At 41.2% G+C, this 25,566-nt stretch overlaps 1 long non-coding RNA gene across 1 annotated transcript; it reads right to left on the bottom strand.

Moving 5' to 3' along the window:
- Positions 1–21,045: 21,045 nt before the first annotated feature.
- On the bottom strand, positions 21,046–24,864 carry LOC140850084 (uncharacterized). The gene is made up of 3 exons (XR_012132827.1): positions 24,670–24,864; positions 22,946–23,011; positions 21,046–21,348 (listed from the first exon to the last, which is right to left on the bottom strand). It is a non-coding gene; the product is annotated as an uncharacterized lncRNA (long non-coding RNA).
- Positions 24,865–25,566: the final 702 nt, after the last annotated feature.

Below are 25,566 nucleotides of genomic sequence, written 5' to 3' on the forward strand. Positions count from 1 at the left end.
TGAACTGATTTTCTGTTACTGACTTATAGCCTCTCCTCACACCTGAGAATCCTTAAGGTAAGGCCCAGCAAATGCTGTCTCTTGTACCTATGGTCTGCAGAGGATGAGAGGAACATGTTACTAAGCACAATGATACTTTAAGTGATAATCAAAGAGACCTGCCAATGTGATATAACAAAGAAGAAAGGTGGATTCTGGAAAAGAGAATTTAGTGGCTGCAACTTGTTATGACTTGAGCAGATGCAGGATTCAAATCTATTTCTCACTCCAAATTCCCTGTCTTTTCTAAGATGCTCTGTTGCCCCTCAAGAACATTGTCGTGTGACTGTCAAGATTTGTTATGTATTTTCAGACCAAGCTCTGAAATCCCATTCGGGCTCCTCCCTGGGATAGCTTTGTGGAACTATACTTGCGGTGTGTTGTCTCATACACCGCATGCAAAGAGTCTGGAGGCAAATGTGAAGGAGATCAAAACCAAACCCGACCGAAACAACTATATCCACAGTCTCACAGTGAGTGATAAATGGTGTTAGACAACATGGAACCAACTCTCCTGAGGTCCTGCTCGAGGAGACAAGAGATGGGCTGCAGGACCTCCACCCCAACCCCTCCAGTCTTGGGAGCTTTACAGCTGCTGGATTTTGTGGAATGCTTATTGGTTGTTGGATCAGTGGCTTGGCCATGTTGTCTGTGAGTGTGCTGCCAGGGGACCATCTCCCTAAAATCTTTCCATAGGCTCTTCCCACCTCCGCATTTTATACCTGCCCTCTGCAGAGTTTCTGGAAGAAATTCTTCTGAACGTGTCTTGCCAGTCTTCCAGCACATCGTTCCATTGTGCCCAAGATGTACCCAGCATTGCTACACATCACACAGGTGCTGATGCCCTGTTGGTGCAGCCTTGGCCCTGCTCTGCACAGACTGCAGTGCATGTCTGTAAACACAAGGACATGGAGCTCTCTTTAGGGTACAGGCACGTCCCAGCACTGCCTCTCTGCCAGGATGCCCTGATGGTAACGATACTGAGCACTGCCATCACCCAACCAGCATCCCCTGACTACAAGCCCACCTCCTATGAGTGCTGTGACGTGTGGGCCTTTCTCTTGGGTGTTCCTACATGTCATATCTGTTACACATGCCCTGTTGTGGATTTCCTTTTTATCCCCAGAAAACTTTAAATGAAGTATGACATTCTTAAAACAAAGGGTATTTTCTCCAAAACCCTCTTTGGTGGCCATCTAATGATCTTTTTGTTTTAAGCATAAAAACAGACTGTTAGTTCTGGAGACATTCTTTAAACAGCGCTACCACTCGCCAGGGGCCTTGGAGGATTTGTATTTCAAATGGCAGGACTGGAAGAGAGGAAGGTTTTGTGGCTAGAAGAGCCATTCTGGTTTATAGTTATGAAAATTTGCTTTTGAAACAGGTTATTATGAATTTAAAATACCACAAACACCCTGGCAACTAGGGCTTTATGCAGTTTGGTGAGATTTTGCTCCTTCCCTTTTTCCAATATTATCTTCATCATGGGTCACAGAGAGCTCCAGGGGTCCCCCGTTTCTCCTGACTTGGCAAAGTATGGTACAAATTAAACTGCCCTGGTGGTATATAGAGAGCTGTCATTATTTTCTTTTTTGATGCTTTTATCTTCCAAAGGGCAGAATCGGCCCTGACCCTGTGTATTTTATATACGTCTCATATACACATGGACAAGAATAGTTACCTGGAACTAAGTCATATTACATTTCCCCCCACAAATTTGGTGATATATGCAAGGATTGTAGCTGCTGCCCATAGCTCTGTTCTGCTTTGCAAGCAATCTTGATGGACAAAATTCTATTTTTAAGCTAACGCTATTTTCATTTGTCACTGCAATTTTGTACTTGTAATGGTACTTTTAAAAATGAAGCATTTTTATATGCTCCAAATAGAACTATCAAAGAAAAAATGCATTAAAAATAATCTTGGGCCTTCAGTTCCAAGACAGTAATTTAATTAATTAATTAATGTTACCAACTTGTTTTTCATTGCAGATACATTTGGTTTGGTTTTTAGCCATATATTTATTATTTGAAAATAGAAAATAGAAATGATTTGTGCACGGGGTATGACATCTTTGGGAAAGAGATTTTTCTATTATTAATGATCTGGAAAATGATAATTAGTTGGTTTGCATTGCAAATGAATAAGTGAATGGATACAAAAATGTTTAATGTGCCTCTGAAGTAGTAACTGAATTTGAGGAAATTCACTGAGGGTTTGGAAGGATAAGGTTGAATAGAAAAGCTTTTCAAATCAAGAGAAATCTCATGGCAAGCAGTATGGAGATGATTTCATTTCAGAAATTCATACAATGATAGTCACATAATTGAGAAATTGTGGTGTGGATGTTGGATAAAAAGAAATAATCTGGGGGTAGATAAATGGCTTAAAATCTATGGTGGTTTTCTAAACCAAGAATAAGAAATGCTCTTTTGCATAGTAATAGATACTAAGTATGGTTTGTTTGCAAAAGTCAGCTGTGCTCTAGCCACAGACTCCTCTAAAGAGTTGTAGAAAAGCAAAAGGAGGAATTCTTGCCGCTTATTGAGAGGGGTTGTTGGTGAGGAGAGTGCAGCATTTGTCACATGCTTTGAGCATTAAGTGCAATGGCCCAGCTGAAAGGTGTAGAGAGGCTCTCTGGGGACATAATTGCCAAAGAGATTTTTCTTCCACGTCAAAGAACATTGCTAACCACAGTAACACGTCCCTATGCTTATAAATATTCTTGAAAGAGTGCTATTTTTTCACAGCAGAAACCATTATTTGCTGCATTTGAAAACAGGTTTTAAGAATTAATGAGTGCCCATTCTGCACTTCCTAATGACCTGGGTATGTTCTTTACCCAGAACACTCCTCTTTTAAGTTAGAAGAGGGGGTATTAAGCATTTTTCAAAAGAGGAAATCAAGACTTTCAGTTTTCTAGTGGCAAACATTAAAAAAAATTATGTAAAATTTCAAATTGAAAACTAAAGGAAAGAACAGACCATATGAACCCCTGTGTATCCATTAGCCAGCTTAATTACTGACATTTTGTCAATCTTGTGCCAAGTGTTTAAGAATGCACTGTGGTAGACTCTTGTAGAAACCTTCCCAGTATCCATTCTCTCCTCTCACCTTACTAAGAGAATTCTTATCTTGTTGGGTGGCCGTGTATCCAACCCCTAAGTGTCCCAGCCTTCCCAGTGAGATATTAATAGAAATTTGCTAGGGATTTAGAGTAAAGATTCTGATTTTCTGGTGTGAGCTGGTGTCACCTTCTTCCTTTGCCCTTTATTTGAGTCTAGATGGGGGACTGGAGGTCCTGCCATCTTGTGACTGTGAGGTAAGAGGCATGAGTTGGAGCGGAGCGGGCTGGGACCCAGCTGGTGTTGGGGAATGGCTGCACTTACCTGGACCAGCTAGCTATTCAGGACTTCTTGTTACATTTAAGAAATAAATCCCATTTGATTAAGTTGCTAGAGTCAGGTTTCTGCTACATGAAGAGTAATGCAATTTCAAATGGATACATACACAGTTTATAGGAAATACTGCTGTTTCTTACCACAACTTCAGGTAGCATTTCTTGAGAAACTTAGACAAATGTGAGACCAAGATTCAGCCCTCCAAGTAGTGGACATGCTTTTTGAAAACAGCCTAAGTTTTCTTCAGAGGGCTGTTTCAAAAATGAAAAAAAAAACAAACAAGATTCTATTCCCAGTTTACGTCCACAAAGTGAAGCAGAGAATTGAAGGAATTGCCCAGAGAGAACTGACTTCCTGAACCCTTCACAGGAACTATTCATATCATCAAGTCACAGATGATTTAGGCATATTATGCTATCACTTTCCTTGGCTGCTGTAGATCTGCTTTTAATGTTTACATGAATTGCATAAATAATCCAAGGAAGCTAGATTTGTGTGGCTCTATATTTAAAAATTATTTTGTTATTTAGCTGAGAAGGTGCCAAAGGAGGATGGTTTATTCTGAAGTGAGTAGGCTGGGCTTGGGATGGTATCACCAAAATGCTTTCCAATGCTCAGAGAGCAAGATGTGAGGGAAAGACATTAAAGATTGGTCTCTTTGAGAAGTGACAGATTATCTGACACAATAATCCATGCTATCGGGCAAATTGGCTTGAGAATGAAGACAGCTGGCTTTGTTCCAACACCAATAATACCATTAAAGCAGTGACAGAGTGATGCCACGAGGGCAGAGGGGCCCTGCATGGCAGACCTGGCTCTGGGCCACCTGACGGTAATATCCTCAAGGACCTTTTTTTCCTTGTATTTCTGTTTACATTTGGCATTCGGCAGCTGCCTAAGGGCAGTTAGCATTGGCTATTGTGTAAATCTAAACAGGTAAAGAACAGGACTGATTTTTAAGGTAGTGAATTTTCCAGTGATTCATCTTGAACACAGAGCTCCAGCATTCCTAACTCTTTGTGAGGCCTCCTGTTCCACCAGATAATTTATGACTCCCAGATCATGGCATTTTATTAGAACCCAAAGCATCTGACAAACTATACTTTAAAAAAGTTTTCCATGAGTTGGTTTTCTAGCAGGAGGAATTTTTGATGAGTTGACTTAATCCTTGCTTTTTGGAGTCGTCTTAAAAAAGACCTTTCTATAAACAGCAGAATTGCGTGTGGGGGACTGTAGACCAAGCACTGGGTAAGGTGTCAGTGCTGCCTTGTGAGCGAAATCCCACCGAATGACTTCTAGGCCTGTGTGTGCAGCCGGTCTTTGCGCCTGCCCTCTGAGCTAATTGCGCCGTCTGAGGACTGGCCGGCTTCCAGCTTCACCTGGCCCAGCCCCTCTCCTGAGCCTGGGTTGCCTGTGTATTCACTTACTACAACTAACCACTGTGAAATCATTCACAGACCTTGGAAATAACCTACATAAGGTGATTTATTTATATATTTTGACTAATAATCCTAAGTTGTCATTTCATTTTTAAAATTTGATAAACGGACTGGGAATTTGAAGAGGGAGATGTTTGTGTTAAATTTATAACCCTGTTTCCTGGCATTTTGGAGTTGGTTATTGCTTTTGGATTCCTTTTTTTGTCAGAGGTGTGTGTGTGTGTGTGTGTGTGTGCATTTGTGTGTGTAGGGGCGTCTCCTGCTCGCTCCCTTCTGTTTTTTCCTAATAACATCGGTATGATGTTGCAAAGGAAATTTTTGAGAGGTATAGGCTTCATAGGAGGCATTGTGTTTTCCAAGTTTTTATGCACTAACAAGGAAGAAAATGGAAAAATGTTGGTAGAGTGTTTTATTAGTGCAATGTTTGTCTCTTTTGCTATACCAGCCAATACAAAATCAAATGGCATGTCAGTTATTTTGATAGGCAAAATAGAAAACTCAAAAGCCCCCACATGTTTGTGTCATCAGCTTTCACCATTTATATGAAATTCAGTGATGTTCACGATTTTATTTCATTTTAACCTAAATAGACCTTGTATGTTCTTTAAATAGACCTCGTATGTTCTTTAACCTTTCTTGTCTATTTCTCTGACCAGAGAAATGGATGGAGAGATGTGAGACAAGTGTTTGGATATTTCATATTATGGTTGCAGTTCCTTGAGGGAATATATGAGTAATGTGGTTGACTACTGCGAATGCCGTTGACTCATAAGTTTCTTCATCGTCTCTGCCTGTGTGGACATGGGTCTGTGAGGCTTGAGTGAACAAGAAAAGTAGACAAAGAAAATCAGAGATGTGGCCATCATCTGGTTAATTCAGATAAAAGCCTACTTGCCCTTGAAACACTTTCAAAGGAAAATGATTTTATGGGGAGTTATTTAGATCAGGGTCTGGCAAACTTTCTGCAAAAGACCAGATAGTAAATATTTTAAACATTGCAGACCATATAGAGTCTGTTGCAACTACCCCATTCTGCCGTTGGAGCACTGAAGCAGCCATAGAAAATACTTAAAGGGGTAGGGATGGCTGTGTTCCATAAAACTTGATTCATAAAAATAGGCGGTGGACTAGATTTGTCCTGGAGGCCATAGTTTTCCAACCCTTGATCTAGTCCTACTTCCTCATTTTACTGATGAGCAAACAGACCCAGTGAGATGAAGTAAATCACATAAAGTAATCCAGCCAGTTATGTGAGGCTAGAGTCCTTTACTTCTGGTTCCCAGATGCCAGGATTCCTCTGCCAGGCAGCGTCTCTTAGTTACTCCGGGTGGGGGTTCACACTCAAAGTTGTGTAGACCCAGCGAGTCGGTGACTCCTCGGCCTCGTGGGAGTTGCAAGTACGTGTGCGCATGCATATAGCTCTGACCAATGCTGTTTATGGATATTAAAGTAAATCAAAATACAAGAAGTCTGAAGAGACTGTAAGCTACTCATTTACAAAATTTGAAACGTTTTGCTTGGTCTTTTCTCTTGTCCACCTTTCCCACTGCTCTGAGCCTTCCTGCGTCTGTGCTGGTAGACATCAGCGCAGGGGACTCTGGGAAAGTGCTGACAGACTGTGGGAAAGGTCTCAAAAGCAGAGAATGAAAAATGGAAAACCGACACTTTACAGAAACCGAAGAGATTGACCTGGTCTGGGATGTCTGGAAAAGGAAATAAATGGGGTGTTAAAGCTGAATTAGCCTGTGAAGACTCTTTGAGTTTCAGAACTCAGACATTGCCGACACTTACTGCTTTCGCCCGCCGCATGCCTGCCCTGAGCCCTACTGACTGAGGCAGGATAGTCACACGGCCCCAGTGAGGTGGGCTATAGAGCCTTCCCCAGAGCGTTAGCAGGCGTTCTGTCCGTGAGGTTGTCTTTCCTCTCGGGTCAAACCAGGAAGGGCACACCAGAGCCGTCTATGACCGTGGCAGAGAGGGCCCCTGGCAGTAGAGGGAATGGTGCCAACAGCCTTCAGACCCAGAGATATGGATGAGCAGAATGAACTCTGGTGCCCAGCTTCCCTTTGAGAAGGTCAGATCAGCCTTAAAGCCGCTTTTGGGCTCTGTGAACCCCCACGGCACTTATTGGCTACCCCTTTTTATTTTGCTTGAGCTATTTTTAGTTGAGTATTTGAGACCCAAAATCAAACAGTCCTGTTTTTGACCATTTCATTGGTAAAAGTATCTGTCATCAAGGTCAAGTTGTATACAGAATCTCTATTTTTATAGAAAATCTGTTTCTTTTTAACAAAACTCTTACATTCATTAGGTTCCTAAGAGAAGCAAAAGATATCTTTCACTGTCTTTTTGGGAAGAAATGGCATAATTATATCTAGAACTTCATGAATTTAAGTATACACATACCTCTCTCCCATAGTCTGCAGTAAAGGTTCCTATTTTGAGACACAGCTACCTTTCCCAAAAGAAGAAATAATAAAAATTAAAAACAATAAAATGTCTGCAGAGGTTTAAGCCACTATAGAGAAATCCAGCAGTTGTTTTAAGTGTTATTGTTTAAGGGAATCCCTTGAGCCTTGGATTTATAAAATCACGTGACTGGCCTGCCTTGGAAAATAGTGAAACAGAAGCTTTGCAACAGAAAGTCAAGTGGAGAACTGAAAATTAATATAATCAGCATTCACATACAAAATGTAAATTTCAAGGAAAAAGATTCATTTTTATATATTAATTTTCATGTGAGACAGTCCATAACAATCTTGGTAAGTGCCGTATTTTAACATATTCACTTGACTGAGCAAGGGCTGTACAACTAAGCCAAAAACAGAGACATAGTTGTGACAGAAAACTTCACTGACTTTGAGTTCTGACAGTGAAGACATCATTTTAACTTTTTAGAATCTACATACAGTAAAGTTCACACATCTTAAGTATACAGCTCACTCAACAAATTCTGATATGGAATCACCACTCAAATCAAGATTCACAATATTTTAGCACTCTGCACTGTTCCCTTGTGCCCCTTTTAAATGAATATTCCCACCAAAGGTAACCACCATTTTGACACCTTCACTGTAGATTAGTTTTGCCAGTTCTTAAACATCACGTAAATGAAATTATATGATACATATTCTTTTTAGGTTTGGCTTTTTTTGCTCAAACATATTTCTGTGAGAATCATCCACATTGTTGAATGTAGCAACAAACTTCATTGTTTTTTTTGTTGCTGTATAATATTTCACTATATTAATATACCATGATTATTTAACTGTTTTTTTCACTGCTGGAGATTTTGGTTGTTTTTAGTTTGGGGCTATTACATGTTAAGATACTAAGAATATTCTTGTGCCTATATATATATATATATACATACATATATTTTTTAAATTTTTTATTAAGGTATGATTGATATACACTCTTATGAAGGTTTCACATGAAAAAACAATATGGTTACTACATTTACCCATATTTTCAAGTCCCCACCCATACCCCAATGCAGTCACTGTCCATCAGTGCTGCAAGATGACAGGGTTCCACTATGTCTCTTCTCTGTGATACACTGTTCTCCCCGTGATCCCCCACACCATGTGTACTAAACATAATAACCCTCAGTACCCTTCTCCCTCCCTCCCCACCCGCCCTCCCACACCCCTCTCTTTGGTAACCACTAGTTCATTCTTGGTGTTTCTGAGTCTGCTGCCATTTTGTTCCTTCAGTTTTGCTTCATTGTTATACTCCACAAATGAGGGAAATCATTTGGCATTTGTCTTTCTCTGCCTGGCTTATTTCACTGAGCATAATGTCCTCCAGCTCCATCCATGTTGTGCAAATGGTAGGATTTGTTTCTTTCTTATGGCTGAATAGTATTCCATTGCATATATGTACCACATCTTCTTTATCCATTTATCTCCTGATGGACACTTAGGTTGCTTCCATATCTTGGCTATTGTAATAAGTGCTACGATAAATATAGGGGTGCATATGTCCTTTTGAATCTGAGAAGTTGTATTCTTTGGGTATATTCCAAGGAATGGGATTCCAGGGTCAAATGGTATTTCTATCCTTAGTTTTTTGAGGAACCTCCATACTGTTTTCCACAATGGTTCGACTAGCTTACATTCCCACCAGCAGTGTAGGAGGCTTCTCCTTATTCCTCATCCTCGCCAGTATTTGTTGTTCTTAGTCTTTTCGATGCTGGCCATCCTTACTGGTGTGAGGTGATATCTCACTGTGGTTTTAATTTGCATTTTCCTGATCATTAGGGATGTCGAGCATTTTTTCATGTGTCTGTTGGCCATCTGAATTTCTTCTTTGGAGAACTGTCTCTTCGTATCCTCTGCCCATTTGTTAATCGGGTTATTTGCTTTTTGGGTGTTGAGGCATATAAGTTCTTTATATATTTAGGATGTTAACCCCTTGTCGGATATGTCATTTACAAATATATTCTCCCATATTGTAGGATGCCTTTTTGTTTTGTTGATGATGTCCTTTGCCATATAAAACCCTTTTAGTTTGATGTAGTCCTGTAAGTTCATTTTTGCTTTTGTTTCCCTTTCTCAAGGAGATGGATTCAGGAAGAAGTTGCTTATGCTTATATTCAGGAGATGTTTGCCTTTGTTGTCTTCTAAGAGTTTTATGGTTTCATGACTTACATTCAAGTCTTAAATCCATTTGAAATTTACTTTTGTGTATGGGGTTAAACAACAATCCAGTTTCATTCTCTTGCATGTAGCTGTCCAGTTTTGCCAACACCAGCTGTTGAAGAGGCTGTCATTTCCCCATTGTATATCCATAGCTCCTTTATCATGTATTAATTGACCATTTATGGTTGGGTTTATATCAGGTCTCTCTAGTCTGTTCCATTGGTCTATGGGTCTGTTCTTGTGCCATTACCAAATTGTCTTGATTACTGTGTCTTTGTAGTACAGCTTGAAGTTGGGGAGTGTAATTCCCCCTGCTTTATTCTTCCTTCTCAGGACTGCTTTGGCTATTCGAGGTCTTTTGTGGTTCCATGTGAATTTTAGGACGATTTTCTCTAGTTCGTTGAAGAATGCTGTTGGTGTTTTGGTAGGAATTGCATTGAATCTATAGATTGCTTTAGGCAGGATGACCATTTTGATAATATTAATTCTTCCTATCCATGAGCACGGGATGTGTTTCCATTTATTGGTGTCTTCCTTAATTTCTCTCATGAGTGTCTTGTAGTTTTCAGAGAATAGGTCTTTCACTTCCTTGGTTAGGTTTATTTCTAGGTATTTTATTGTTTTTGATACAATTGTGAATGGAATTGTTTTTTTAATTTCTCTTTCTGCTAATTCATTGTTAGTGTATAGGAATGCCACAGATTTCTGTGTATTAACTTTGTATCCTACAACTTTGCTGAATTCAGATATTAGATCTAGGAGATTTGGAATGGATTCTTTAGGGTTTTTATGTACAGTATCATGTCATCTGCAAACAGGGACAGTGTGACTTCTTCATTGCCAATCTGGATGCCTTTTATTTCTTTGTGTTGTCTGATTGCTGTGGCTAGGACCTCCAGTACTATGTTAAATAACAGTGGGGAGAGTGGGTATCCCTGTCTAGTTCCCGATCTCAGAGGAAAAGCTTTCAGCTTCTCGCTGTTCAGTATAATGTTGGCTGTGGGTTTATCATGCATGGGCTTTATTATGTTGAGGTACTTGCCCTCTATTCCCATTTTGCTGAGAGTTTTTATCATGAATGGATGTTGAATTTTGTCAAATGCTTTTTCAGCATCTATGGAGATGATCATGTGGTTTTTGTCTTTCTTTTTGTTGATGTGGTGGATGATGTTGATGGATTTTTGAATGTTGTACCATCCTTGCATCCCTGGGATGAATCCCACTTGGTCATGGTGTATGATCCTTTTGATATGCTGTTGAATTATGTTTGCTAATATTTTATTGAGTATTTTTGCATCTACATTAATCAGGGATATTGGTCTGTAATTTTCTTTTTTGGTGGGGTCTTTGCCTGGTTTGGTATTAGGGTAATGTTGGCTTCATAGAATGAGTGTGGGAGTATTCCCTCCTCTTCTATTTTTTGGAAAACTTTAAGGAGAATGGGCATTATGTCTTCTCTGTGTGTCTGATAATATTCCGAGGTAAATCCGTCCGTCCCGGGGGTTTTGTTCTTGGGTAGTTTTTTGACTACCGTTTCAATTTCTTTGCTTGTAATTGGTTTGTTTAAGTTTTGTGTTTCTTCCTTGGTCAGTCTTGGGAGGTTGTATTTTTCTAGGAAGTTGTCCATTTCTTCTAGGTTTTCCAGCTTGTTGGCATATAGGTTTTCATAGTAGTCTTTAATAATTCTTTGTATTTCTGTGGAGTCTGTTGTGATTTTTCCATTTTCATTTCTGATTCTGTTTATTTGTGTTGATTCTTTTTTTCTCTTAATAAGTTTGGCTAGAGCCTTATCTATTTTGTTTATTTTCTCAAAGAACCAGCTCTCGGTTTCATTGATTTTTGCTATTGTTTTATTCTTCTCAATTTTGTTTATTTCTTCTCTGATCTTTATTATGTCCCTCCTTCTGCTGACTTTAGGCCTCATTTGTTCTTCTTTTTCCAGTGTCGATAATTGCGATGTTAGACTATTCATTTGGGATTGTTCTTCCTTCTTCAAGTGTGCCTGGATCGCTATATACTTTCCTCTTAAGACTGCTTTCGCTGCGTCCCACAGAAGTTGGGGCATTGTGTTGTTGTTGTCATTTGCTTCTATATATTTCTTGATCTCTATTTTGATTTGTTTGTTGATCCATTGATTATTTAGAAGCATTTTGTTAAGCCTCCATATGTTTGTGAGCCTTTTTGTTTTCTAGAATTTATTTCTAGTTTTATACCTTTGTGGTCTGAAAAATTGGTTGGTAGAATTTCAATCTTTTGGAATTTACTGATGCTCTTTTTGTGAGCTAGTATGTGGTCTATTCTGGAGAATGTTCCATGTGCACTTGAGAAGAATGTATATCCTGTTGCTTTTGGATGTAGAGTTCTATAAATGTCTATTAGGTCCATCTGTTCTAGTGTGTTGTTCAGTGCCTCTGTGTCCTTACTTATTTTCTGCCCGGTGGATCTATCCTTTGGGGTGAGTGGTGTGTTGAAGTCTCCTAAAATGAATGCATTGCAGTCTATTTCCCCCCTTAGTTCTGTTAGTATTTGTTTCACATATGCTAGTGCTCCTTTGTTGGGTGCATATATATTTAGAATGGTTATATCCTCTTGTTGGACTGAGCCCTTTATCATTATGTAGTGTCCTTCTTTATCTCTTGTTACTTTCTTTGTTTTGAAGTCTATTTTGTCTGATATTAGTACTGCAACCCCTGCTTTCTTCTCACTGTTGATTGCCTGAAATATGTTTTGCCATCCCTTGACTTTTAGTCTGTGCATTTCTTTGGGTTTAAGGTGAGTTTCTTGTAAGCAGCATATAGATGGGTCTTGTTTTTTTATCCATTCTATTACTCTGTGTCTTTTAATTGGTGCATTCAGTCCATTTACATTTAGGGTGACTATTGAGAGATATGTACTTATTGCCATTGCAGGCTTTAAATTCGTGGTTACCAAAGGTTCAAGGTTAGCCTCTTTAGTATCTTACTGCCTAACTTAGCTCGCTTATTGAGCTTTTATATACACTGTCTGGAGATTCTTTTCTTCTCTCCCTTCTTATTCCTCCTCCTCCTTTCTTCATATGTTGGGTGTTTTGTTCTGTGCTCTTTTTAGGAGTGCTCCCATCTAGAGTATTCCCTGTAAGATGCCCTGTATAGGTGGTTTGTGGGAAGCAAATTCCCTCAGCTTTTGCTTGTCTGGGAATTGTTTAATCCCGCCATCATTTTTAAATGATAGTCGTGCTGGATACAGTATCCTTGGTTCAAGGCCCTTCTGTTGCATTGTATTAAATATATCATGCCATTCTCTTCTGGCCTGTAGGGTTTCTGTCGAGAAGTCTGATGTTAGCCTGATGGGTTTTCCTTTATAGGTGACCTTTTTCTCTCTAGCTGCCTTTAAAACTCTTTCCTTGTCCTTGATCCTTGCCATTTTAATTATTATGTGTCTTGGTGTTGTCCTCCTTGGTTCCTTTCTGTTGGGCATTCTGTGTATTTCCGTGGTCTGTTTGATTATTTCCTCCCTCAGTTTGTGGAAGTTTTCAGCAATTATTTCTTCAAAGACACTTTCTATCCCTTTTCCTCTTTCTTCTTCTTCTGGTACCCCTATAATACGGATATTGTTCCTCTTGGATTGGTCACACAGTTCTCTTAGTATTGTTTCATTCCTGGAGATCCTTTTATCTCTCTCTATGTCAGCTTCTATACGTTCCTGTTCTCTGGTTTCTATTCCTTCAATGGCCTCTTGCATCTTATCCATTCTGCTTATAAATCCTTCCAGGGTTTGTTTCACTTCTGTAATCTCCTTCCTGGCATCTGTGGTCTCCCTGTGGACTTCATCCCATTACTCTTGCATTTTTCTATGCATCTCTGTCAGCATGTTCATGATTTTTATTTTGAATTCTTTTTCAGGAAGACTGGTTAGGTCTGTCTCCTTCTCAGGTGTTGACTATGTGATCTTTGTCTGCCTGTAGTTTTGCCTTTTCATGGTGATAGAGATAGTTTGCAGAGCTGGTACAAGTGACGGCTGGAAGAGCTTTCCTTCTAGTTGGTGGCGTTCCTCTCCTGGGAGAACAGTGACCTCTAGTGGCTTGTGCTGGGCAGCTGTGTGCAGACAGGGGCACACAGATAGGGCTTCTGCTTCTTGCCCAGCTGCTATGGAGTTTATCTCTGCTGTTGCTGTGGGTGTGGCCTGGCTCTGGCCACTGCTCCAAAATGGTGGAGCCCTGTTGGAGGGGGAGTGGCTGGGAGGCTATTTATCTCCATAAGGGGCCTCCGTGCTCCCTGCTGCCCATGGGGTTAGAGTTCCCAGAGATCCCCAGATTCCCTGCCTCTGGACTAAGTGTCCTGCCCTGCCCCTTTAACACTTCCAAAAAGCACTCGCCATATCAAAACAACAACATCAACAAAAAAAAAGGAAAATGCATGATTTTCTTTGTCCTCAGGCACCGGCCTCAGGCACCCACTCCGGTCTTGCTGCCCTGTTTCCCTAGTATCCAGGACCCCACACATGCACTGTGTCTGCGTTCTGGTCCAGATGGCTGGGGCTGGGTGTTCAGCAGTCCTGGGCTCCCTCTCCCTCCCTGCTCCGACTCCTGTCCTCCCGCCAGGAGTTGGGGGGAGGGGCGCTTGGGTCCCGCAGGCCCAGGGCTTGTATCTTACCCCCTTTGCGAGGTGCTGGGTTCTTGCAGGTGTGGATGTGGTCTGGATGTTGTCCTGTGTCCTCTGGTCTATTTTAGGAAGAGTTGTCTTTGTTATATTTTCATAGATATATGTGGTTTTGGGAGGAGATTTTTGCTGCTCTTCTCATGCCACCATCTTAGTTCCCAGCCCCTATTCTTTCATTCTTAGAGATCCTTTTTTCTCTCTGTGCCTCAGCTTCTTTGTATTCCTCCTCTCTAGTTTCGATTTCATTTATTGTCTCCTCCATTGTATTCAACCTGCTTTTAATACCCTCCATCGTGCTCTTCAACACTGGATCTCCGACTGGAATTCATTCCGGAGTTCTTGGATATCTTTCCATACCTCCATTAGCATGTTGATGATTTTTATTTTGAACTCCCTTTCAGGAAGAGTCATAAGGTCCATGCCATTTAAATCTTTTTCCAGAGTCATATTAATTTTACTCTGAACCAGGTTCCTTTGGCTTTTCATATTTGTATATGGCGTCTTCTAGTGTCCAGAAGCTCTACTCTCTGGAGCTGCTCAGCCCCTGAAGCAATGTCTGGGGTCACAGGGGAGTGATATTGGTGCCTGGGGGGAGGAAAGAGCTGTTTCCTGCCTGCTGGCTGCTGTGCCTGTCTCCACTGCCTTTACCAGTGGGCCAAGCACACAGGTATAAGCTTTTGTCCCAGAGCAGCCGGATATGGATCCCTGCTTTCCACAAGCAGCTGGAATCTCAGTCTCTCCAGGAATTCTGCCTGTATTAGTTTTCCAACCCTGTAATCACACGAGTATCATGAAAGCACCATGAAATGTAGGTTTGTGCTCCCAGAGCAGATCTCCTGACTAGGTATTCAGCAGTCTCAGGCCTTCCACTCCCTCCCTGCTCCATTTCTCTTCCTCCTGCAGGTCAGCTGGGGTGGGGGAAGGGCTTGCCTCCTGCCGGGCCACAGCTTTGGTACGTTACCCTGTTCAGTGAGGTCTGCTCTTTTCTCCAGGTGTATGCAGTCTTGCGCAGTCCTCTTTCCTGTTGCTCTCTCAGGATTTAGCTGCACCAACTATATTTTCTAATTGTATATGGTTTTAGGAGGAAGCCTCTGTCTCTTCTCTCATGTCCCCATTTTTAATCCTCTTGCACCTATATTTGAGTGAACACATGCATTCTTTTCTCCTTGCTAGTATACCCAGGGGTAGAATTGTTTTATCTTAGGGTAAGCATATGTTTAGCTCTGGTAGATATTGTTTTCTGAAAGTGATTGTCCTGATTTACAGTCCTGCCAAAACTGCTACATATCCTTATCAACACTTGGTATTTTAAGTCCTTTCAGTCCTGCCAAAACTGCTACATATCCTTATCAGCACTTGGTATTTTAAGTCCTTTCAATTTGAGCTCTGTTGGTAGTCTTCTACTGATATCTCATTGGGATTTTAATTTGCATTTCTCTGAAGACTAGTGATATTGAATAACTTTTATATGTTTATGGGCCATATGGCTATCCTTTTGTAAAGTGACTGCTCAAAAATTTTTGCCTATTTGAAAGAAAATTGTATTGTCTTTCTCCTTATTGATTTGTGGGAGCTTTTTACATATTCTGGATACTAGGTCCTTTGTCACATGTATTACTTTTAAATATCTTGTTCCATTCTATAACCTGCTTGTTAATTCTCTTAATGTTGTGTTATGATGGACACAAGTTCTTAATATTAAGTAAGACCATTTTTCAAACTTTTAAAGGTAGTGCTTTTTGTGTTAAATATAAGAAAACTTTGCCCATCCCAAAATGTGTTCTATTATGTTTTCTTCTGGATGCTTAATTGTTTTAACTTCTACACTTGAGTCTATGATATGCATTGAATTAATTTTTGTATGTAGTGTGAAGTAGGGGATCAAAGTCCATTTTCCTGTATGCAGATCCATTTGCCCAGCACCATTTATTAAAAAGACTCCTCGCTAAATGACTGTGTACTTTTATTGTAAATCAGATGACTATGCATGTATGGATCTACTTTTGGGCTCTCTATTTTGTTCCATTGGTCCATTTCTCTATGCTTATTTATCTGTAGCTCTTTAGGTTTTGTTATCTAATAAGTCATACAGATTTGATCTTTAAAATTTTCATAGCTAGGTCCTTTACATTTTCATATACATTTTAAAATCAGCTCGTAAGTTTCCACAAAAGGGGATTTTGATTGGGATCACATTGAATTTATCAGTTATTTAGGGAGAATCAACATTCTAACAATACTGAGTCTTCTAAGTTGTGAAAACGGTCTATCCCTGAATGTACTTAAAATTTTACTTATTTTCCTCAGTAGTGCTTTGCACTTTTTGGTGTTGGTTATATCTTGCACATTTTTTGCTAAATTTGTTGCTAGGTATTTTATGACTTTTGGTGCTACTGTATTTGGCATTTTTAAAATTTAATTTTCTAATTGTTTTCAGTATTGCGCAAATGTGCAGTTATTTTTTGTATTCAATAACTGTTCATGATTTAAAATAAACAACTCTCAGCAAACTAGGAATAACAGAAAAATTCCTTAATCTGATAAAGGACAAAACTCTACATCTAACAATCTCATATACCTTCTATTCAACATTATCCTAGAGATCCTACCCAGTACAATAATGTAAGAGAAAGAAATAAAAAGTAAAAAAATTAGAAAGGAAAAAGTAAAACATCAGTATTCATGGAGGACATGATTAAGTGTACAGAAAGAATCTCAATGAATGACAAACTATTACATTTACAAAGTTAACTTAGCAAAGTTGCTTATTTGTACTGCTGTGTACTAGGCAATCTGCTAGGCAAATGTGAGCTCTCATAATCCTTATGCATGATAGCCCCATGAAGCAGATATTAGCATTATCCTCATTTTAAAATAGGAGGAAAGTGAGTCACAGAGAAGGTTAGGAATTACTGAAGGTCACACAGCTACTAAGTGGAATTGGTATGCATGCTGAAGTTGGCTAACTCCCAAACCCCAATTTCCAACCATTATGCCCTTAGATACATTCCATTAAAAAAAAGTCTCAGTAAAACAAATGTCGACTCTGTCATATTTCATATACACTGGTAGGAGCAATAAAACTCCCATTCCATTCTAGGTCTGGGAATATGCCCTTGTGTGGCTGGTACACAAATGGGTGTGTTGAGTTCCACCACCTTCAGTCAACCTGGCCAGGGGTGTTTACTGACAGAAGCAGCTGAGTAGCATGACACCAGGAAGTGCCAATATTTCATTTTGTCTAAGCTGGGTCATTGCACCTATTTCCATGGGTGTCTTTCTTGGGACCATACATTAGCAAGGCTCTGCTAAGAAAGTGAAGGTTGGACTATAAAGTATCAGTTTAACCTTAAACCAGTGAAACAGCAAGGCAAAATTATTCACAGAGTTTGCTCACATCAGCGTAATCTGAGTGAATCATCCCTGAGGACAAGCCAAAATGAGCAGGAAAGGCATGTGGATAAAAATATAATTACCAGAGGCAGAGGAAAAGAAACAGGAAATCAATGAAGCTAGCTGAGTGACATATTCTGACCAACTTTCTGTTCTCCTTTTGGCTGCACTGTCCGTAGGCACACCCCAAGTCCTAAGACCTTGAAGGTGACAAGGAAGAAACAGGAGGTATGAGTGTCTATTTTGTGTGCATGCATGAGTGTGTGTGTGTTTAAATTCATGGCCAGCAACTCTGTTGGATGTGTTAAATGGCTGAAAAATTAGGAGAGTGCCAGGCTCTGCATTAATTGGATTTTCTAAAGCATAAATAAAAGGTAGGGAAGGGAAATGCATTCTTTGATCAATGTCTTCCCTCAGATCGTGCACAGCTGGTCCAGAGTCTCTCTCTTGCCTAATTAAGGGGCCTAATTCTGCTCATGCTCTGGGCTGCCTGTGTGATGGTCTGGAAGCTGACATCAAACCTCTGTGGCCAGAAATCCCTCTAGAGGTGGGGCGGGTACACAAGACTGGACTCCCAGAGTGTTATGAAATCTATACAGAAACAAATGATGACATAATGGACAACAGAGAAACAGAATGTCCAGCTCTGGTCTGGAGAAAAGGTCCCTAGAAAAATGGCTTCAACTGAGACTTGGAAATACACCCAAGTGGTTAACCTTTAGGAGACTTAATGAAGATATATCCCCAATAGCTTCTGAAGATCAGCCTTTCTTGTGGTGGGAGGTGGGGTAGAGTTGGGTTTGTTCAGGACAGAGGAAAGGAACCATTCCCTAGTATCACCCACTATTGTTTATTTTGCTGGCCAGGGTCAGGACTACTGAGAGGCAAGCCAGGCACTTAAGACCCAGAATTTAAGGCGGTCCTCACTCTCAGGTATTTGCAGTACTGCAGCTGGAGGAATCCACCGAACATGCAAATACAAGTGCCCAGGACAGAGCCTAAAGGCCTTGCCAAGGCTTACAGCAGTAGTTCCCGCTTAAATGTGCCTGCAAACCATCTGGGGAGCCCCCCGAACATAAAATGCAGAGTCTAGGTTAGTAGGTCACGGGGGAGTCCTGAGATTCTGCATTTCTAACAAACTCCCAAGTGATGCTGAGGCTACTGGTCTGGGATCACCACAGTGGGACTGGCAGGGTTCAGGTGCCAGCAAAGTAGGGCCATGAGCCATAACCAGCCTGCCACCTGTTCTTGTAAAAGTTTTATTGGAACACATTCATTGCATATTGCCTGTGGGTGTTTTTGCCACACAGTGGCAGAATTGCATAGTTTTGACAAAGACTATTGGTCTTTGTGGTATGGACCACAAAGCCTAAAATATTTACTATCTTTCCTTTACAGAAAAGTTTGCTGACCCCTGGTTTGTGGAATCAATTTCTGTTTCTCAGCACTCACATTTCTGCCAAATGCCACAGACTTAAATTTCTGGGGCTTTGCAAATGATGTTACCTCTCCCTTGATGTTCTGTCCCTTCTCTTTGTTACCTCTTACCATGTTGTTCTGATCTCAGCTTAGATATCATTTCTTCTGTGATGCCTTGTTTGACCTCCTGAAACTGAGGTGGGGGGACACTCCAGGTACTTTCCGAGAGTCCAGCATTTCCCAATGAGGCATGAGTTGCCCTAACCTGTAATGGCCTCATTATCTAGCTTTCCCATTAGACTGTATACTTCTTAAAGCCAGGGACTATGTCTTTTAATTCTTGAATTCCAAGCACCAGGCACATAGTATTTGGTTTTAAATTAGATAATTTTATGACAATTTTAGACAGCTTTCTTATTTTTTAAGGACCCTGAATGGAGAGAGGTCTCAGAAACCCGACCCCATCTGCCTACCATTACTGGTCTCCTTGAAGAGGATGACATAGTCAGTGTTGTGCACCCTAGTGAATGGTGCCACCACACCCACTCCACACGCACAGGCACGCACATACACGTGGCAGTTCCGCAGCTCGGATTTCCTGGGTGGGGCAAAGGATCTACATCTGCTGTTTAAAATATTTGAGAATTTAAGAGTGGATCTAGTTTTTCTGAAATCTTCAGCACTGGGGCCAGTGAGAGCTGTGGTAAAAGTGTTAGCGGGGCAGGGGTTGAGAGACTTGCTTATGATGATTCTTGGATTGTATTTATCCCATTCTCCTTTAACAGGGAGAGTGGAAATTCAGCTTTATGAGCCATTTCAAGGAAGTAATCAGCTATAAGGTCAATTGCCACTTTCAAGAGGCCGAGCACTGGTTTCCAAAGCTCATTTCCGCTCTGCAGGGCCAGTGGTATCTTGGGTAAAGAGCTGGCGTTGCCCAGGGCATCACTGTGGGCCAGCCTGCGGTCTGGCTGCTGTGGACAGGGGTGGCCTTTCTGCAGTAGGAAGTGTCAGCAGCGAGGCTTAAAGCCAACCACTGACTGAGGGTTGGTAAGACTATCTGGGTGAGGTGGTCTGAGCTGACCAGATGCACCTCAAGCCACCAATGCTTCAGTTCTTCCCTGAGATGTTTAAATCATCTCCACAATGTGAGCACATCATGAGGCATTTACCTCTTTTCCTCATACTCTGTTTTTGCTCCACCAGGCTGGGTCCCTCAAGTTCAGAGCTAACTATCAGAACCTATGGGCTGCCAGTGCCAGTGGTTTTTCATGGTCACGGATGAGTACTTATGACTTTTTAATATCATAGGCATTTCCTCTGCAGTCTCTCTCTCCTCTCCTTTTGAAGTGAGAAAAAAGCTCCTTAGGAAAAATTGTGTAACTCTAGAAACAACAGCCAGCATTTGAGACATCCTGTGACAGTGAAAAGCCAAATTCCAGATGTTGGGTTTTGATTCTCCAAAGCGATGTGTGCAAGGAAAGGAGGGATTGCGTTCGGATCAGGAACTCATTAGAGATTTGCTGGTTCCCCTCTCACACAGTTAAGAGTTCAAGGCTGGCAGCTGAGAAAGGCTTCAGAGGATAGGGCAATGGGCAACACCTTTTGCCCCATCTGCTAAGCAAGCAACACTCCAACCCTTAGATGGCTGGCTTTTCCCCTACTGATCCTGTCAAGAAATGTTTACCCATGACCATCAGGGGTTGCAAAACAGGATAGGGTCCTTGGGAAAGAGAGTATATGTATTTATGTCCTTTTGTGCAGTCAATGAACAGCTTCTGGATTTTCTGTGAAGCTTGACTCCCCCCACCCCCACCCCCTCTTTTTAAGTAGGAAGTAGCTACTCATTTCTCTGTTTTGGTTTTGTCATAGTTGGGATTTTTCAGACCACACACAGAAATATTTTTCACTTTTGGCAAGAAGTAAACAGCCAAGGCTCATAAAGTACATTCATAAATATTTAGTAGATATAAACATGTTGAGGAGTTTAAAGGAAAGAAAGAAAATCAAGACTGGGTAAAAACAAGCTTTCACCAGAGGAAAGTGAAATATTTTATTTTATTGTTTAAAGACTGGAAAATAGTCACCAAGAAACAAAAATGAACTTTTGAAGTTTTCAAAGATTCTGTCCTCAATGTAACAGCAAGGAAAATATCTCTTGATTTCAATAAAATTTTGGATTAAGTGTCCCAAGATGATAGGGTGAAGAAATAGTTGCATTTAAGAGTTGATGAATCATGGAGAAAAAAGAAACTGTGGTCCTGGAACCAATCAGTGATCTAATATGAAGCTGCTCTGGGGTCACACAGTGGGCAGGAGTCAAGGAATCTGGCTTCTCATCTTCCACTGATGGGCGGAAGCCCACATTGCCTGCCTGTGTCTGTAAGAGAAAATCAGGTGGACCCCACATTAACTCAAAAGCACAATTATTTGCTTATATTGGAACAGATGCTGGGTAGGAATGATGCTTACACTGGGAAAGGGTTCTTCACTTAATAAGACCCTTTTGGATTTATCTAGGAGGTTGCTCAGTACATGTAAAATAGGATTCGATTTCTCAAACATTGATTGCCACGCAGGTTTTTAGGAATCTCTCAATTGCATAAAGGGAGATAGATATTCTTGTGCTGGCTGACTTCCTCTCAGCCTTATGAGGTGTCAGCTCCAACATTATCTTTTCACTTCCCTGCTCAAAAACCTGCAGTGTCTACTGTGAGCTATTGCAGTTGTGGCATTCTTGATATTGGGGCTGGTAACTGCTCCTTGGGGGGTGCTATCCTGGGCTCTGTAGGATGTTAACAGTGTCCTTGGCCTCTAGCCACTAGTTGCCAGTAGCACCCCCATTTTCAGTCGTGACAACCAAAAATGTCTGCAGACATCGCCAAATGTTTTTTCCCGGAGGAGTAAAGCTGCCTGCAGCTGAGAACCACTGGTCTCTCAAATAAAGGCTATAGGTCTTTCCTTCTCCACAACCAAAGACTTGGTCCCCACCTCCCTCACTCTCCTTGTGGCACATCGTCTCCCAGGCCCCATGATGTATACTTTGCTCATTATTGCTCTTTGTTCACACACCTTCCCCTGAAATGCCTTTCTTGTCTGTTCCCCTCTGCACCCTTCCCTATCTCCATTACATCTCCAGTCCCACGTCCTTCAGCTTCCGGCCCACACTGCTTTCCTCTTCCTAACACAGGCAGTGCTTATAACTCCCCTCGCTCTCTTTGGGTCAACAGAAGCTCTTGATGTGGTTGGGATGATCTGAGAACAGGGAGTCTTGAGCTCCTTGGGAGAGCCCGGGAGAGGAATCCAGAACCCAGAGAGCGCATGTCTGCCTGGGAGAGCCCCATGTGTTCCTGTGATGCAGAGGGGCCAGATGTTGCCAGGAGAGGACCAGACCCAAGGAGGCCTGGTAGTGGGTTAGGGATGGTGCTTGGTGGTAGCCTGAGTAGCCTGATTCCAGAAGTCCACATGGGGACAAGGAGCATGGCTATGGGACAGGGGACAACACTAAGGACTAGTTTTATTGCATGCCAACACCTTGGCACTGCATAACCTACTTCAGGCAATCAATGGTGGGTGACACCAAGTGGGTGGTTTGAAGTTTAAATACACCTCTATCCCATCAGATTTCTCTCTAGCCACTTATACTACTACTAATAATAATTAATAACAATAATAATAATTCTATTATTTTAAGTGGCCAACTGTCCCCATTTGCCTGGAATGGATTAGAGGAGACCCTGGGACTTCTAGGGTTTCAGTTTTAAAACTGAGAGAGTCCTGGGCATCCAGGATGACTTGGTCACCCTTCTACCACTATTTCCACTGCTTCTACCACCACCATCATTACTGCAGTTTCTAATGGTCTCTGCTATTACAATTTGCTTCAATTTTATGCAATGGTCACTGAAAGCCACTTTAGAGAAAATGAAATTTTTTGATCTGTAACATATAATCCAAGAAAAAAAAGCTGTGCCTACCTCACAAATACCTTTCAGCAGGTGGTCTCTTCCCTGACCTTGGGTCTCTCTGTCGGGGTAGAACACCTGTATTCACAAGATTTTATAGTCATGAAGGAATAGCCAACTATTTGAATAAGTATGTTTTCTTCTCCATTTCCTCAGTTAGGCCTCTTTACTGATAAAGCTGACTGGGCGGCCCCACCTACACAGCCTGGGATTGTTGTAAGAGACCACACCATTTAGGAAATACCCTGAGTTCCAGGTAACTTAGTTGGCAGGATTCCACAACAAAACAAAATGGGCCAACAAAACTAGATTAATTCTGTTTGTCTGGGTAGATGTGGCCACAAAAACACATGTCTTGACTTCTAGTCTCAATTCTCCACATCGTCAATGGTACATATGATTGCGTAGATCAGTTAGTGCTCCCCAACCCTTGGTTTTCTCATCTGCAAAGTGGGATAATATTGCTTAGGTTGTATCAAGTGGGATGAAAGCATGCTGAGAAGTGTAAAATGTTATGCAAATGGAAGTCTTTGTATTGAAAGTGCTTTCTTTTGGTGACTTAAAAAAACAGAATATTATGCTAACCTTATCCTGGATTTGTGTTCAAAAGCTTACATGCATTAGGGTTCAGTTTCATACGTGTGATATAGTTGTTATTTTTGGCTACTATCACCATTCCATTCATTGCACAGTCCTAAAGTTTGGGTCCTCAAACAGCATGTGTGGAATGAAGACAATGTGGAATTCTCTACCCTATAACTCTATTAAATGTCATGGACTTCACACAGTTGGCACCTTGATGGTAACTCTGAGCCACAGTACTCGAGAGAACTACCACAAAGTATTAAAAGCCTCATTCCAGATGGGCAGAGGTGATATCACTGAAACCCAACCTCAAAATTCAAGCTCAAAAGAAAACCATCCAACTATGATTCCTATGTGATGTTTTGAACTGGGCTACTAGGGCTGGATGTCAACTAGGAGGGAGGGTAGGGCCTGTTTTACTTTTTCAATAGTATTTATGGTATGGAGAATATCATGGAGATTATCATGGCATGCATCCATGAGTGTGTGTGTGCGTGTGTGTGTGTGTGTGTGTGTGTGTGTACATTTGTGTATATGTCCAGGAGATAGAGGAGCACCCTAGCTTTTGAGTTAGACTAACCTGGGTTTAAAGAGCTCTGCTCTTTATCTGTGACTTTGAATTAATAAACATTGAACTAATAATAATAGTAGTAGTAGTAGCATTTAATATTATTATTCTGATTTAGTTGAGATGAGAATCTGTGTTCACATCAAGGATACCTACATGGGTAGCTTGTGATGAAACAACCCAGAAGGATGTCTGAGGGAGGATGAGGCGGGACAGGAAGTAGCAGCTTTGGCCTCATCATATTGGCCTGACTCTCCTGTAGGAGAAGAGCCAGTTGGGAAGTAGAGGGGTGGAAGGCTGGTTCCCAGCAAGGCCTACTGGCAGATGGAAGAGGAATAGAGGTAAATTGTCTCATATCTTTCAGGAAAAGAAAGCTTCAAAATGTGTGGCTGGGGACAAAGTCTCTCAGAGCCAATTTCAGCTGAGCTGAAACCAGGCCTGCTGAATGCTGGGAAAGTGGACTTCCAGCTAATGCTTGTTGCTGCTCAGGAGTCCTGTCCTCCAGCAACTCCAAGCTGCTCAAGGGTGCCTGGGTAAGTCTTACTTTAGGCTGTGGATAGAAAGCCCCAGTCTGCCTTCTTACCTTGTACCCACTCCTGGTTCCATCCATGTCAGTCATTTCCATCTGTTGGAACCCAGGCTGTCCTCTGATGCCCATCTGAGATGATGCCTTCCCCACAGAGTGACACACTTTCCATCAGTGATGCCCAGACTATTGGAGTAGAAGTAAAATAAAAACTTGAAAGTGAACAACTTGGAGATTTGGTAAGGATAGATTTTTGTACTGACAATGTTTATTTTACTGAGTAAGGATATTTGAAAACGAACAAACAATACTATTCACTTAATTTTATAAAAGTTAATATGTTAATTTTGAAGCTAGGAAGGACATGTTTTCAGAATAAACATTGGTTTTTGAAATAGGATAAACTTAGCCTTACAAATAATTCTGTCTACATTGTTGTTTTGCCTCATTTCACCTTAGATGTCTGAAAAATTCACTATGGGCTTAGTTTTGCAGACTATAATATTTGGCAATCTCAATCGTGAACAGTTTATTGGTACTTCTTTGGCCTTTCACAAGGACTCCATTATGCTGGCATTTTTTGGTTTCACACCTAGCTTGTCCAAAAGCCTGTTAGGGCAGGACTCAATTCTTTCTGGTTTCTGTATCCTCTGAAGCTTTTAGCTTAGAGACAATCCCCATGAAAATTTCAACAGATAGATGGATATGCTATGTGTGAACTAAGTAGACTTCTGGGTGAACCAAAATAAATAATAGGGGTTTTCCCAGCTGTCCTTTGCTGACCCAGTTTCTGAGAGTTCCAAACTGGAACCAGAGCGATGGTAGATTGAGTGCATCAACTGCTCTTGTCCTGTAACCTTAGAAGGGGCCCTTGTGACTTATTTGGATAAGTGGATGATAGCAGACATGATGCAAACAGGGACCTGAAAAAGTACCTTCTTGTTCCCACTTGTG

This window comes from Manis javanica, chromosome 6 (assembly GCF_040802235.1).
Source record: "Manis javanica isolate MJ-LG chromosome 6, MJ_LKY, whole genome shotgun sequence".
NCBI lineage: Eukaryota > Metazoa > Chordata > Mammalia > Pholidota > Manidae > Manis > Manis javanica.